The following is a 16,631-nucleotide window of genomic DNA, read 5'->3' on the forward strand; positions in this document are numbered from 1 at the left end:
TCCTGTGTGCACTCAGGCCAAGGGCTGGCTGCGCACTCAGAGGCGTGGGACAGCAGCGGTGGGGAGCTGTGAGAGACCCCTGCACGGGGGACAGCCCCTAAAAGCCCCTTTTCTTTCTTTCTTTCTCTCTGGTGACGATTAGGACTCACTTTAGCTGTTAAGTAAGAGAGAAAAGGATCCATTTTTATAGTTTTGCTTTCTTCCCTCAGATTTCCAACTGGGTCCCTCAACCCCATTCTGTTATGATGGGTTTATGCAACTAGACTGATTTGTGTTCTTAAAAGAAACATTATTAATAATTAATAAACCTTCCCAAGATAAAAGCTGCCTCCTGGGCTAAATAATATAAAGAGCTAAAATACGCTGAATGTCCCAGACATCGCTCTGGGACATATTTAACCCTCCCAGCATCCTCAGGGTTAGGCGTCATCAGGATGGTCGAAGTTTTACAGGTGAGGGTACTGAGGCGCTGACAGAAGAAAATACCTTCCCCAAGACCCACGACCAGTAAGCCACAGGGTGTAGTGTTGAACCAAAAATTCAGGGTCTATGCTTTTATGACAATGTTAGAGCTGATAACCGAGACTGAGCCTGAGGCCTGGAGATGCTCCCTAGTCCGGCTCTGCACCCTTCATCCCTTTTAGGAAAGATGGAGCCAACAAGCATCTACCAGCGCCTGTCCTCTGTCCTCCTCTGAGGACAGAAGCTGCGCCCGCTACGGGTCCCAGCTGTCCAGCACAGTGTCACACCTCGCAGTTGCTCAATTCAAGTTTGAGCCAGGAAAGGTCATTGACTAGGCATGAGTGTTGAAGGTGGAACAGGAAGACAGAAGCTAAGAAAATCTCAGGATCCAAAGGAATTGCCTTTCCATCGCCCAGCCAATGGGAGAATTGGATTCTCTGCTTACTCGTACATTTCCAGGCCAGATCACTCCCCAGACTGCCTGCCCAAAGGGCCACTTCTCTGCCCCACCTGGAGTCCAAAACATGTCCCCAGAGTAGGTACACATTGGCCTCTGCTCTGCCCTCTATCGAGATGTAGAAATTACATGAATTCTTCTTCTGTGTGAATCCCTTTAAATATTTGAGGAGAACTTTCCCTTCTCCCCTTTAATACTTGTCCAAAACAATGTCAGGAATTCAGAGCAAGGGTCAATATTGAGCTCAAGAATTCCTATTTCCTACAAATCAAAACCACAATGAGATACCACCTCACACCACTCAGAATGGCTAAAATTAACCAGTCAGGAAACAACAGATGTTAGCGAGGACGTGGAGAAAGGGGAACCCTCCTACACTGTTGGTGGGAATGCAAGCTGGTGCAGCCACTCTGGAAAACACCATGGAGGTTCCTCAGAAAGTTGAAAATAGACCTACCCTACGACCCAGCAATCACACTACTGGGTATTTACCCTAAAGATACAAATGTAGTGATCTGAAGGGCACGTGAACCCGAATGTTTACAGCAGCAATGTCCACAATAGCCAAACTATGGAAAGAACCTAGATGGCCATCAACAGGTGAATGGATAAAGAAGACGTGGTGTATATATATATACAATGGAATACCAGGCAGCCATCAAAAAAATGAAATCTTGCCATTTGCAACAACGCGGATGGAACTAGAGGGTATTATGCAAAGTGAAATAAGTCAATCAGAGAAAGACAATTATCTTATGATCTCACTGACATGAGGAATTTGAGAAATAAGACAGAGGACCATAGGAGAAGGGAGGGAAAAATGAAACAAGATGAAACCAGAGAGCAAGAGAAACCATAAGAGACTCTTAATCTCAGGAAACAAACTGAGGGTTGCTGGAGGGGAGGGGGGTAGAAGGGACGGGGTGGCTGGGTGATGGATACTGGGGAGGTTTTATGTTGTGGTGAGTGATGTCAATTGTGTAAAACTGATGATTCACAGACCTGTACCCCTAAAACAAATAACACATTATATGTTAATTTAAAAAAAAGTATTTCTATTTCCTGTCCAAAGTTTACAAATAAAAGCAACATACTGTTTTAATCATTGAATTTTCAAGGGTAGAGTTTGAAGAGATAAAAGAGCCTATAATCCAGGGCACCTTGGTGGGGGGGCGGGGGCTCAGTCCGTTATACACCAGTTCTGGATTTCAGCTCAGGTCATGATTGCAGGGTTGTGAGATCCAGCCACTCCATGGCTCTGCACTAGGCGGGAGCCTGCCCCTCCCCCACCTCCCTCTTCAAAAAAATTAAAAAATAAAAATAAAGAGCCTATAAGCTGAAGTGTTCAGAGAAAACAGAAAAATAGGACATGTTTTACATTTGGATTCTTGGAAAATGCTGGAATAAAATTCATGTATCCACTCGACCTGACCTGGGCATTCGGAGTCCTTCGGTAACCCCGCGTGGCCTTCTACACCTCAAACTCTGGCCCTCTTCTCTCCTTTGTCTCTCTCCACAAAAGCCCTTGTCTTCCACTTCAGAGAAGAAATGGAAGCAACCAGGCTGACCACCCTCAGCTTCTTCCTCATCCTCACCGTTCATACTCATCTACACCAACCTTCTCAAGAATGCTTTTTCTTTGGTTTATCCTCCAAAGCTCATCCTCTCTCCCCTCCTCAGAAAATATGGCCACGAATTCTCCCTTCCTTTCTAAATCTCCATGAGTGTCTCTCCACCAGCTCCTTCCACTAGGCCTGTGGATTCCCCACAGGCCATGGCTGCTGGATGACCCTTCCTCTTCCCTCCACAGCCATGACACCAGGAGGGGGTCAGTTCACTCCTCACCCTGAATTCTGTGTCCACATTGCAGAACCCTTAGTCACATTCCTGTCTTGACTTTAACTCCCTGGAGCATTTGACCAGTTACGTACTTCTCTAGTTTCTGAGACCCTGCTCTCCTGTCCTCCTGTCTCCTGAATATTCTGTTTGGGGGTCATTAACAGATGCTTCCGGTCTGGCCCTTTTTCTGTTTATCACTTCTCCCTCCATGGTCTCAGCCTTGGGTTCAACTAGCACCCACCTGGCAATGACACTGAAACTCTAACCCTGCTTTGACCTCGCCCCCCTATGACCGAGATAAGCAATGAGCACGAGGCCTCCTAGACGGGGTCAGATGTCCCAGTCACCGCCCCTCCTGGTATATCTAGTCCAAGTTAATGGCATAACCATCCATCTGTTCTCTGGAGCCAGAATCCCAAGAAGTTCCCCTACCTTCCTCTCCTCTACATGCCCAATCCACTGTCCGCTGGAGTACAGAGTCTTTCTTCAAAATCAGTCCTAACTTTGAATGTGCATTCACGTCACCTAGAGATCTTCTTAAAATGCAGATTCTGGGTCAGTAGGTAGACACAGCTTGCAACAGCACCCCTCTTCTCTGCTCCACCCTACCCACAACTTAAATGTGACACCATGTGACACCACTAGCATCGAGACAGGGAACATTTTCAGCCCTCAGCAGGCTCCCTCCTCCCTCTCAGCACCACCCCCCACCGCCAGAGTTAGGCACTCTTCAGACCTGTCACTTTCAATGGACTTTGCCCAGGTTAACTTCGTTGGGATGGAATCCCGCAACACAGAGCCCTTTCTACAGGGTTCCTTTCCCTCCGCATTCTGTCTATGAGATTTATCCGTGGTCTTGCACATTTCAGCAGTTTGCTCTCTTCCATTACGGTGTGGCATTGCATGGCATGAATACACAGCAATCTGTTCATCTAGTCTCATGTCAGTGGACCTGGGTGGTTTCCACTTGGAGTCCACCATGAACCGAGCCACTGTGCACTCAGCACTCATTGTATTTCTCTGGGGAGACAGAAGCCTGCATCTGTGTTAGGTGTGGACGCGGAAGTGAAGTTGCAGGACCATCTGGCATACATATATTTTGCTTTTCCAGAGTGGACACACCAATGTGCATTCCCACCTGAGACATAGGAGAATTGAGTTTGTCTGGGTTGGAGGTGCCACAGGGTGGGATCCTTCCGCTGGCCACGCAAGAGGACATTCCAGGTGTCTCTCCTAGCTTCTTCTCTCTCTCTCTTTTTTTATGATGTTTATTTCTTTGACCGAGAGAGAGACAGTGAGAGAGGGAACACAAGCAGGGGGAGTGGGAGAGGGAGAAGTAGGCTTTCCGCTGAGCAGGGAACCCGATGCAGGGCTCGATCCCATAAGCCTGGGATCATGACCTGAGCCCAAGGCAGACACTTAACGACTGAGCCACCCAGGCACCCTTCTCCTGACTTCTTGCAGCTGGGGCACTCCTGGGCTTGGAGGCGGTGATCTCCCTGTGTCTTTGCCTTGTCTTTCCCCTGTGCTGTCTGTCCCTGTGCCCCAATTTCCCCTTTTCATAAAGACACTAATCACATCCAACTAGGGCCCAACCTAATGACCGCAAATTTTTTAAAATGATAAATGTGCATTTTGTTTGAGGGCTTTCATGTGGAAGGGAGAACAAATTTATTTAGAACAGCTTAGAAGACAGAACAACAATCGTGCCCGCCTCTTTTCCCTTTAGCCACGTAACCCATGCTTATCCTTCAGATATTAGATCAAATGTCATTTCTTGCCAATAAGGCTTGTTTGCTTGTTTGCTTGCTTCTTTTTTAAAATTGAAAGAGCTTCTAAAATGTATTAGTAGTTTCAGGTATACAACATACTGATCGACAATCTATACCTTACACATGCTCACCATGATAAGTGTCGTCACCAGCTGTCACCATGCAATGCTATGACAATATTATTGACTCTATTTCCTATGCTGTACTTCATAACTCGATCATTGGCAAAGACTCTTTTTCTAAATAATATAGTCCCATATTATATACACAGATGAGTGACTCGTCCTAAGGTCACATTCATGAGTACTGAGGCTTAGGACTGCTACATCTTTTAGGGGACACAATTCACTCCATAATACTCACTTCCCTCCTTTATTAAAAGCCTTTCAGAGCTTCCTTCCTATTACCTGCCAAATGAAGAAAAGGATCCCCAAGGGTGACTCTTAGGGTTCCCCTTGGCTTGGTCTCTTCCAGCATTCAGTCATCTCTCCCACATCCCTTCATTCCGCCCCCAGCAGAGGACAGTATCTTGCACTCTCATAGCACTAACTGGGTTCTCTCTGCCTGGACGGTCCTGTCCTTCTCTTCCTTTTGGATGCCCCCCTCCATCCACACAATTCCAACCATCCAACAAGGGGTAGGCATAGAAGAGCCTTCCCAGACATGCCAGTCACCAGAAGCCATTGGGTTCCATGCATATTGTTGTTAGGACCTATCACAAAGCTTAGTCACTCCCTATTCACGTCCCTCCATCCTACTGGTCACTCTCGGTTCAGCTCAAGTACACCGTCACCATACCCCATTCACCCACAAGGCGATGACTAACCACCTGCTGGGCACCAGGCACCGTGCAGAGCTGTGTTCGCTGTCTCGTTGGAGCCTCATCAACAGTCTGGGTTACAGGACGTGGTGGTACAGAGCACAGGTAAGTGACCGGTCCCAGCATCACCCTGAATGACAGACACCACCCAGGTGGTTTGTCTGTATCACTACAAATCCTCTTGCATACAGCCGCAGGGGATTCTGAGCGACTGATGGGAGAGAAGGGGGAAGACCCTGGGGACACAGCAGTCCCTGGCGGGTTGAGGGCTATGAGTCAGCAAAAGAGTTGAGAAAGAATGGCCCCAAGGACTGGAGGAGACCCCATCACCAGAACTGGAGCCAGTGGATGGATGGAAGGTGCCCAACTTCGGGCTGGGAGTTAGGAGGGGCCCACAGTGCGCTGTATGCATGTGCGCGTCCCCAGCACCGTGTGCCATGTTAGGCCAGGAATGTGTGTCAGTTAAGTGTCTGCGAATGAAGACAGATGAGGGAGCAAGTGGAGGAGGGGAAGAAGCTGCAGGCCCTTTATGGCCAAATCTCCTGCTTCAAAATAGGGCCCCAGCCCTCTTAAAATCTTTGCCTTTTTCCCGCATACCTTGCACCAATTTTCAGCCTTTGCTGTCTGCAGCTCCTCTCCCCTTTCCTCTCCAGACCATCTCCCCAGCCCACCCCCGACTCCTGTTCCAGAGCAGCTCTTGGTCTCCCATGTGATATGGCCCAGCGGCGGTATTCCACACAGCGGATCACTCCTGCCTCCACAAGCACGGATGCCCTCGGCTCTCGGGCCACCTGCCGGCTCTCGGGGCACCTGCTGGCCGGCTTCCCCCTGAACTGTCTGGCTGCTCCCTCTTGCCTCTCTGCTTTTCCTTATTGGCAGCCCAGGGCTCTCTCCACGGACCACCCTTTTCCTTCAGCCCATACTCTGGTGCCCAGCTGGTCTCGTGGGCTTAGCTCCATGCGTCTGTCGGTGGCTCCCACACACACTTCTTCAGGCTCCACTCTCTCCTGAATGTGGGTCCAGCATCCAGCCACGGAAGCATCGTCTCCTTTTGGATTTCTAATAGGTTGCCCTAAGCCCAGCGGCTCCCCACATGCCCAGTGCAGAGTCCCTGCTGTCTCCTCACTCCCTGCGCCTCCCACAGGCCTGCCCATCCCACATAAAGGCCACTCTGTTCCTCTGGATGTTGAGAACAACAACACTGGAGAGCTCTTGACTCCTCTTTCTACACCATCCCAAGTGCGGTTTGTCAGCCATTCCCACCGGCTCTGTCCTAGAATACATCTGGAAAGGAGTTGCACTTCGCCAGCCCCTCCACCTCACCCTCGATCAAGTCGCTGTGGGTGCTCGTCTGAGGCAGCCAATGGTCTCTCTGCTGCTTTCCCTGCTTCCCCATCTGACATCTCAAGTCAGGAGCCCAGGAAGCTTCTGTCAAAATATAGGTCAGACCATGTCACACTTCTCTGTTCAAAACCCTCCAACAGTTTCCCATCTCAGAGGAAAAGCCAACACTGCCCCCCACCCCTCCGCACCCTGCCCTGCTTCCCCACACACCGGGACCCCTCCCTGACCTTCCACTACTCTGTTCCAGACACACAGGGCGCACTACCGCCTCAGGGCTCCTGCATCTGCTGTCCGTCTCATCCCTAACACCCACCCGCTTGGCTCAGCCTCTTGCTCGCTCCCGATCTCTACTCACAAGCTGCTTTCTCGGTGAGGTCTTTGTGTGAGTTAGCTTGCTCGGGCTTCCAATGAAAGCATCAAGACTGGGGGTCTCCAACAACAGGAATTTATCTTCTCACAGTTCTGGAGTCTGGAAGCCCGAGAACAAGATGTCTGCAGGGCTGGCTTCTTCGGAGGCCTGTCTCCTGGGCTCGTTGGTGGCCACCTTCTACCCAGGTCCTTCTGTGGTTTTCCCTCTGCCTGTGCTCTAATTGCTTCTTCTTTAAGGTCACCAGTCCTAGGGGCTTGGTACCTACGCTCATTATCTCATTATCTCACATTCCTCTGTAAAGACCCAATCCTCACATACAGTCACACTCTGCGGGGCTGAGGGTTCAAACCTCAACATATGAATGGGGGGCCAAGGCGTAATTCAGCCTGAAACAGTCTTCCCTCACCATTTTACCTAAAATCCCACCCCCCTCTACCCCACGCCCTTCGTTTCTCCCTTCCCCTGTTTATATATTTCTTGCCAGCCCTTATCATGCTCTGTCAAACGACGTGTGGTGGCGATGTCCTGTGGTCTCCTCTCTCGGCCCCACTGGAGTGGAGGCCCGCATGAGAGCAGGGGCTTCTGTCTGTTCTGTTCCCTGAGTTATCCGCAGCGCCTCTCACGGAGCCTGGTATACAGCAGGCCCTATGCCAATATAAATACAATTAACATAGATCATTAACATACATTTAATTCATTAAAGCCACAACTGTTGTTTGCAAGGCCTCCAGAGCGTCCTGGTGCTCGTATTTCTTCCTTTGATTATTTTTATTAAAGGTTTTGAAATGAGCTTTGAAAATAGACTCATCATCTAAAACATTTGCCATCGTCATTCATGACATGCCTTTGCTCATTTATTAGCAGACTGTTTTCTCCCTGGTACCTTTTCCATCAATTCAACTGTAAGAAGCCTTTTCGTTTCTTAACCTCTTTTTGGAACCAGAAAGCATGTAATTTTTTTTTTCCCTCTTGCCCTTCTGCTTGGTATTTAAAAACACACTCTGAGAGGCATAAATGAAGCTTTTTTTTCCCCCTTCAGTGAATTTTCAGTAATTGTGGGCCCTGCTTTATGAAGACTCAAAGTACAAAAAGTTGAAGATGCCAAAAACAGTGAGTAAAAGGAGGGGGCACAAGGGGAAAGATGATTGCTTTGCTCAAAGGTACTTTTTTTTTTTTTAAGATTTTATTTATTTGAGAGAGAGAGAAAGAGTGATGGGGAGGGGGAGAGACAAAGAGAGAATGAGAAGCAGACTCCTCTCTGAGCAGGGAGCCTGATGTGGGGCTTGACCCCAGGACTCTGGGATCATGACCTGAGCTGAAGGCAGACACTTAACTGACTGAGTCTTCCAGGTGTCCCTCACAGATCCTTTTTTTTTTTTTAATTGTTTTCTTTTTAAGGATTCAGCATCTTTAATAATGGCTTTCCCCTGGAGCTTTCTACATGTGGCTAGACGTATGCTTTTTCATTCCTGAAGTACTAGTCTGAGCGCTGGGTTCGAGAACTGAGTTGACTATAACTATCCCAGTGTTCTTTGGGTAAAGGCCTTCTCATAACCTTTTTATTTCTTCCCCTTAGAATCTCTAAATGGCTGCTCTGGGCCGCAGTGTTGGGATCAAGGGCTTGTGTAAGGACTGGGTGGCAGGGTGGTGGTGCAGAGTTGTGTGGAGGAGTCCGGGAGGGAAACCAGCCCCACGCACCTCTGCCCCCAACTCTGTGTCTGTTACAGCTTCCTCTGATCTCCCCTGTGACCCAAGGGAAAGGTAACCACAGAACGGGATTCCAAGATTTCAGAGAGAGTCCCCCTCATCCATCGGGTCTTCAATATCATGAAGGAGGGCAGCCTCCAGGACCCCTGATGGAACCATGGGATGTCAGAGCCAAAAGGCACCTCTATGATCCTCCCTCCCTCATCCTGCCAGGGAGGAAACAGCCACAGGGAGGGGATGAGACTTGCTCGAGGGTTCCAAGAGGGGCTGTGAAAGAAGGCCAGGTTTTCCTGAGACATCCTAAGATAGCAGCCCAAGAGACAGCGGTGTTCAAGGGAGGAGACAGCCCTCTGGATGCAGCTGAGGGGGTATCTCAGTGTGAGGGTTGCCTGAGGTGCCCCTTGCCAGGTGTCCCAGTGCAAGGTCCTGCCTGAAACAGAGAGCCACACAGGTAGCAGGTGGGCCTGGACAAAGGTGTGGAAATGGTTAGGCACAGGGAAGGACGAGGAGGGAAAGACCTGCCAGGAGCCCTCACCGGTGAGTGAGCGGACAAGAGCATCCTGCCCCAGCCCTCGGGGTGGCACCCCAAGGGGGAGCCAGTGACCCCTCTGACGGGGGCCTAGAGTCAGTACGTTAAGAACATACTGACTGAGGGGGCACGAGCCACCCCCATGGTATCTGAGCTCCCACTCTAGGGAAGGGTGAACCCCCAGCTCATTTGGATTGAAGGCACGGTTTCAATTCTCTTACAAAGGAAGTCAAGTCACAGATTGGTGACCTACAGATCCCAGAAACTAGGCGGGGGGCGAGGGCAACATGCAGTGGGAAGGCCAGTCCTCCAGCGCGGGTCAGCAGTCATCAGGGGACCGACTGAGAGCAGGGAAGCAAACACCTACCATTTAAGGAGGTGATTGGGACGGAAGTCACTAACTTTGCATGGACTCAACTCTGAGTGGTGATTGTATAGGTGCCCCCAGAAAAGCAAAGGGGGAACTTGGGGTGAGGATCCTAAATGCCCAGACTCGGGCACCTACGTGGCTCAGTTGGTTAAACGACTGCCTTCAGGTCAGGTCGTGATCCCGGAATCTCAGGATCGAGTCCCGCATCGGGCTCCCAGCTCCATGGGGAGTCTGCTTCTCCCTCTGACCTTCTCCCCTCTCATGCTCTCTTACTCTCTCTCTTTCTCAAATAAATAAATAAAACCTTTTAAGAAAATAAAATGAAATAACTGCCCAGACTCTCGGGGCACCTGGGTGGCTCAATCCTTTAAGTATTGGACTCTTGGTTTTTGGCTCAGGTCCTGGCCCCCCCCGGGCAGAGGAGTTCCCTGCTTGGGATTCGGTCCCCCTCCCTCCCCCTTCCCCTCTGCTCCTCCTCCTGCTCGTGCTCTCTCTGTCCCTCTCCAAATAAATAAATAAAATCTTAAAAAAAAAAAAAAAAAGAAAAAAGAAAAAAAAGGAAATGCCCAGACTCTGCGCGTTAGCAGGGTTGTCATACTGTCGAATGCCAAGGCATCAACTCAAACTAGCTCTTTTCTCATCACACTGCCCAGGGATCAGCTCTGTGCGTTACTGAACCTCAGCAAGTGGGAACGCAGCTCTGCGTGTCTCTCTCATTCCATCATCGCTAGGCCTTCAGCCTCATCCAGTGTCTGGCGTAGAACTCAGTCCGTGTTTGTTGAGTGAATGAATGAGACATATCGCTATACACACAATCACACACAGCCTCAAAATGACAATCAGGTTGTGTAACCACAGGAGAACCCCCTGCCCTCTCCAGGCTTGCCGAAGGAGCTCTGCATGCTCCTTCCATCTCGAATATTCTCAGATTCCATGAAGCCATGCAAATTTAAAATCCATTTCCCGTCTCCCAAGACCAAACACAGACCTCCAGAGAGATACATAGATCAGCATGAAGAGTTTCAAATCTGCCTAAACATAAGGTGTGGAGTGTTCTGTTGAACCTTTCAACAGAGGTTTGGTTTGGGGTCACATCCACCAAAAGGTGAAAACGCCCCCCACCCCTGGGTGACGGGGCAGCCCAGAGCGAGGACAGAGGGCGTGGGAAGCCAGCCACCTCCTCAAAGGCATTTCAGAGGAAAGGGAGCAGAGCAGGGTGAAAAAAAGAGAAAAGGAACAAGAGGAAAAACACAAGAGAGAAGGAGCAGAAGGAAAGCAAATGTAAGAGCAGGGCAGTTTGGGGGGCCAGAGAATTTGAGTAATGTCCCCGGCGGAGGTCACTTCAGTCAGACTCAGGTACCTACCGAGCCTATCTCCGGCATGGCCCCTGTCGGAGGGCGTCGTGGTGGCACTGAGCACCCGTGCTGCCGCTGGCCCACGGCGCAGCAAAACCTAGAGGCCGCAGGAAAAAGTGAAAAGCGGTATGAGTTAGCCCAGATGCGTGATGAAACATGGCCACACAGTGGAAAACTATGCCCAGGTCGTGCAGTATGTGTACAAGCTCTCCAAGATCCAGCAAATGAACTACAAGGACGATGAGGAACAGCGCTGGTGGGAGGCTCCACCTGGGTCAAAAAGCAAGAGAGTGGAGCTATTGCAGAGAGCCACACACTTATTTGTAGACAAATATTTCTATGCCTAGACACGCAGAGAAAATGTCTGGAAAGACACAAGGGAATTCTTAACTAGACTGCCCTCAGGGAAGGGAACAAGGAATTAGGAAGTAGGGCTTTAACTTCTCATTGTGTGCATAACCTTTTCGCAGTTTTAATTCTTTAATGAGGGGATGTCTTAGTTACTACTAATCACTAGCTAACTGCTACGAAGCCCAGCATTTATAGGCTCTTCGTTGGTTGCTTTGCGTTTCCCCTGCACCCGTCTCCCCGAGTCTTGGTCATCTCCTGGCAGGACCTTGATGAAGCACTCACGTTGGCGCCAGCGTCACGCTGGTTAAGATGGCTCTATTTCTTTCTCGTTGTTCCATCTTTATCCTTCCCATGAGCCTGTCGGCGGCTTCCCAGCTCTTCTCCCATCCATCACCCAGTGCTGCTCTGCTGGGTGGCAGTTCCCAACTTCCCACAGCCCCAGACCTGCCGTCAGGGCAATCTCCCAGAAGACCTAGGAAGAAAACACTGATCCCAGCTCTCCTTTGTCTCGTTCTCTCTCTCTTTAAACTGTAATGACATATAGACCATAATTTTACCATGTTAAGCATCATTAAGTGTTTGGTGGCACCAAATCCACTCACACTGTGGCGAAGCCATCCCCACGATCCATGTCCAGAACCTTTTCATCTTACCACACTGAAGTTCAGCACACACTAAACCCTAACTCCCCGTCCCCCTCCTCCCAGCCCCTCCCTGCTGGTCTCCGTTCTGCTCTGTCTCTATGAATCCGACTGTTCAGGGTTCCTCACAGGAGTGGAATCATATCATATTCGTCCTTTTGTGTCTGGCTGCTTTCTCCTTGCATAATGTCAAGTTTTATCCTCATTGCACCATGTCAAAATGCTCTTCTTAAGCCTGGACAATACCAAGTTGTATGTATGTCTGTAACACACTTGTTTATCCATTCACCCATCCGTGGACACCACTTTTTGGCTATTGTGAATAATGCTGCTTTGAATAACTCTTGTTTTGTTTTAAAATCAGATTTAATCAGGACGCCTGGGTGGCTCAGTCGGTTAAGCCGCTGCCGTCGGCTCAGGTCATGATCCCAGGGTCCTGGGATGGAGTCCCGCATCGGGCTCCTTGCTCAGCAGGGAGCCTGCTTCTCTCTCTGCCTGTGCCTGACTCTCTGCCTGCTTGTACTCTCCTGCTCTCACTCTCTCTCCCTCTCTCTTTCTGACAAATAAATAAATAAATAAAATCTTCTTTAAAAATAAGATATAATCAGATAGAATCTATATATAACAAAATATACTCATCTTACATATGCAGTCTGATCAGTATTGTCTAGATATGGAATATTCCCATCACCTGAAGAAGTCTCTTGTGACTCACAGTGGTCAATTTCTCCCCCCACCCTGAGGCAACCACTGGTCCACTTTCTGTCACTAGAGGTTAGTTTTTTACTTTTATGTGTACACAGAATGATGCAAAAGGTACTCGTTTGAATCTGGCTTCTTTTGCTCAGCATTATGGTCTTGAGATTCGTCTATGTTGTCAATACTATGTCAGTAGATTTCCCCCTTATTTCAGAACAAGTGTCCCGTTGTATGGTTACACCACGTTTGTTCATCCACTCCATAGTTGATGAACACTGCGCTCATTTGTGATTCAAGCTGCTATGAATAGTTGTGTATAATAAATCTTTGGGTGGACAGAGGCTTCCATTTTTCCTAGGTGAATACCTAGGAGTCGGCTCAAGGGGAAGTATGTGGTAAGTTTGTGTTTAACTTGGTAAGAAACTGTCAAACTCTTTCTCAGTGTGGTTGTACCATTTTCTATTCCCACTAGCAGTGTCTGAGAGTTCAAACTGCCCCAAGTCTTTATCAAAACAGTAAGGTTTTCCGTTCTAGGTGTGTAAAGTGGTATCTCAGTGTGGTTTCAGTTTACATTTCCTCAATGACTAATAATTCACATGTTATTGGTCATTTGTATACCTTTTTTTTTTTTAAGGATTTTATTTATTTATTTGACAGACAGAGATCACAAGTAGGCAGAGAGGCAGGCAGAGAGAGAGATGGGGAAGTAGGCTCCCTGCTGAGCAGAGAGCCCGATGCAGGGCTCGATCCCAGGACCCCGAGATCAGGACTGGAGCCAAAAGCAGAGGCTTAACCCACTGAGCCACTCAGGCGCCCCCAATAACCTTCTTTATTGAAGTGTTGCTCAAGTCTCTTGCCTAGTTTTAAAAATTGGATTGTCTGTCTTATTGTGCTGTAAGCATTATTTATATATTCTGAGTACAAATCTTTTGTCAGATTATGTATTGCAAATATGTATATCTCCTGGCCTGTGGCCAAACTTTTCATGTTTTAATGATGAAGAGAAAATTTGTATTTTGATAAAATCCAATTTTATTTAAATTTGTATTTTGATAAAATCAATTATTTTATGGTTCATGTCTTTGGTGTCCTACGTATATTTTGTTTGCCTTCTTTTGCTCATCGTTATTCCTAAAATTCATTCATTGCAGGCAACTGTAGTCCTTTCATTTGCACTAGCATGTAGAATTCCTTTGTAGGTACCTACTGCAAATTACTTGTCCATTTTATTGTTGAGGATATGTGGATTGTTTTCGGCCATTACAAATTTTACTGCTGTGAATACTCTTATACATGTGTCCCTGAGCGTAAGTGCGTGTACTTCTCTAGGTTTACAACACAGTGGAGTTGCTAGGTCATAGGATTATATATCTATATATATATATATATAGAGAGAGAGAGAGAGAGAGAGAGAAAGGGAGACTAGAGAATATACATATGTGTGTGTGTGTGTGTGTGTGTGTGTGTATATATATATATATATATATATATATATATTCAACTGTACTAGAAAATACTAAGATGTTTCCAAAAGTAGTTGAACTAATTTACACTCCCATCAGTAGTTTATGAATTCCAGGTACTTCACATTCTCACCAATAGTTTATATTTTTTTTGTCTTCTTCGTGTTTATTAATTTGGTGGGAGCATAGTGGCCATTCATTTTTCGGTCCTTTTAAAATATATGTACTTTATTTGTTTTTTATTATTATTTTTTAAAGATTTATTTATTTGAGAGAGAGAGAAAGAGCACAAGAGGGGGAAGGGGAGCAGAGGGCGGGAGAGAGAGAGAGAGAGAGAGAGAGAGTGAATCTCAAGCCGACGCCCTGTCAAGCATGGAGCCCAGTGCGGGGTTCGATCCCATTGCCCTGAGGTCATAACCTGAGCTGAAATCAAGAGTCGGACGTCCAAATGACTGAGCCACCCAAGTGCTCTAAAATATATATATTTTAATTAAGGCCATACATCTTTTGCAAAGTACTTCTTTGCATGTAGTGATTTTTAAAAGCACTTTAATCATGAAAAATTTTGAATGTATTCAAATGTATAGAGAATAGTATCATGAACTCCTGTGTATTCATTAGCCAGTTTCAATGATTGTCAACTCTCTGCTAATATTATTTTATTTATATCAATACTGAATTATTTTGAAGCAAACCCCAGACTGCATACCCTTTCATCTATACATATTTTAACATTTAACTCGAATAGAAAATAATCTTCTAAAATATATCATAAAGCATAATTTAACACACTTAAGTATATCAAATTCCTAGTATCAAATATGCAGTGTTTGAATTTCCAGCTATGATAAGTAGATTACTAAATTAATTGCTTAGAATCAGGATTCAAACAAGGTCCACACATTCCATTTCATTCACATCTCTCCTAAATCTCTTAATCGGTAAATTCCCACCACATTGTTGTTTCCCTCACCTCCTATCTCTTATTATTCCTTGCAATTTATCTATAGAGAGAACTTGGGGAATTCATCTGGTAACATTTCTCATATTCCAGATTTTGTTGATTACATCACTGTGGTGGCGTTTAACATGTTCTTCTATTTCTTGCATTTCCTGTAAACTGACAGATTGAGGTTTATTCAAAATCAGGTTGATTTTCTGGTCAGAATATTTTCATAGGTGATGTAAAAACATATGATACCCTGGATGTCTCTCTTTTTGTGATGCTAGCAACACTTGTTGATCTTTTTTTTTCAAATTTATTTTGAGAGAGAGCAGGGTAGGGGCAGGGGCAGGGGCAGAGGGAGAGGAAGAGGGAGAGAAGCAGACTCCCTGCTGAGCACAGAACCCAATACAGGGCTTGAACCCACAACCTTGAGATCATGAACTGGGTCCAAATCAAGAGTCAGATGCTTAACCCACTGAGCCACCCAGGTGCCCTGATCTTTGTTTAGATTCACTATTTCATATGGATTGCAAATAATTCAGCTCAAAATACTTTCCAATTTTTATTTTTCCCTGGCCCATGAATTATATAAAAGCATATTTCTTAATTTATAAACATATGGGGGATTTTCTAGTTTGTTGTTGTTATTGTTGTTACAGATTTCTAGCATAATCATGTAATAGAAGACTTACTTGGTGTGATTTCAATCCTTTGGTATTTGTCAAACTGTGCTTTATTGCTTAGTATGTGCAATTTTTATTTTATTTATTTATTTTAAAAATATTTTATTTATTTATTTGACAGAGAGACACAGCGAGAGAGGGAACCCAAGCAGGCGGAGTGGGGGAGGGAGAAGCAGGCTTCCTGCCTAGCAGGGAGCCTGATGCAGGGTTCAATCCCAGGACCCTGGGATTATGACCTGAGCCAAAGGCTTAACAACTGAGTGACCCAGGTGCCCCACTATGTGCAATTTTTAAAGATAATGTATATTTTGCTATTTTTGCATGCTGCATTTTGTATTTGTTTATTAGGACAATTTTGTTAATCTTGTTCAATTATTTTATATCATGACTGGTAGATCTGTCTTTATAGTATGACTGGTAAAACTGTTTGCTAGTTCTGTCATTTACTTTTAAAAGTCTTTTAAAATCAGGGCATCTGGATGGCTCAGTTGGCTAAGTGACTGCCTTTGGCTCAGGTCCTGATCCTTGTCTCCCATGATCAAGTCCTGAGCTGGGCTCCCTGCTCAGCAGGGAGTCTGCTTCTCCCCCTGACCCTCCCCCCTCTCATGCTCTCTCTCACTCTCTCTCCTTCTCTCTCTCTCAAATAAATAAATAAAATCTTTTTTTTAAAGTTTAAAAAGAAAAAAAGTCTTAAAATCTACCACTTTGAGCTTCCCTGTATACCAGCAATGGACAAGTGGAATTTAAAATTAAAAACACACTACCATTTACATTAGCAACTCCCAAAATTAAATACTTAGGTATAAATTCAACAAAATATGTA

The sequence above is a fragment of the Enhydra lutris genome, unplaced genomic scaffold, assembly GCF_002288905.1.
Source record: "Enhydra lutris kenyoni isolate GAN:26980312 unplaced genomic scaffold, ASM228890v2 scaffoldscaffold11, whole genome shotgun sequence".
Lineage (NCBI taxonomy): Eukaryota > Metazoa > Chordata > Mammalia > Carnivora > Mustelidae > Enhydra > Enhydra lutris.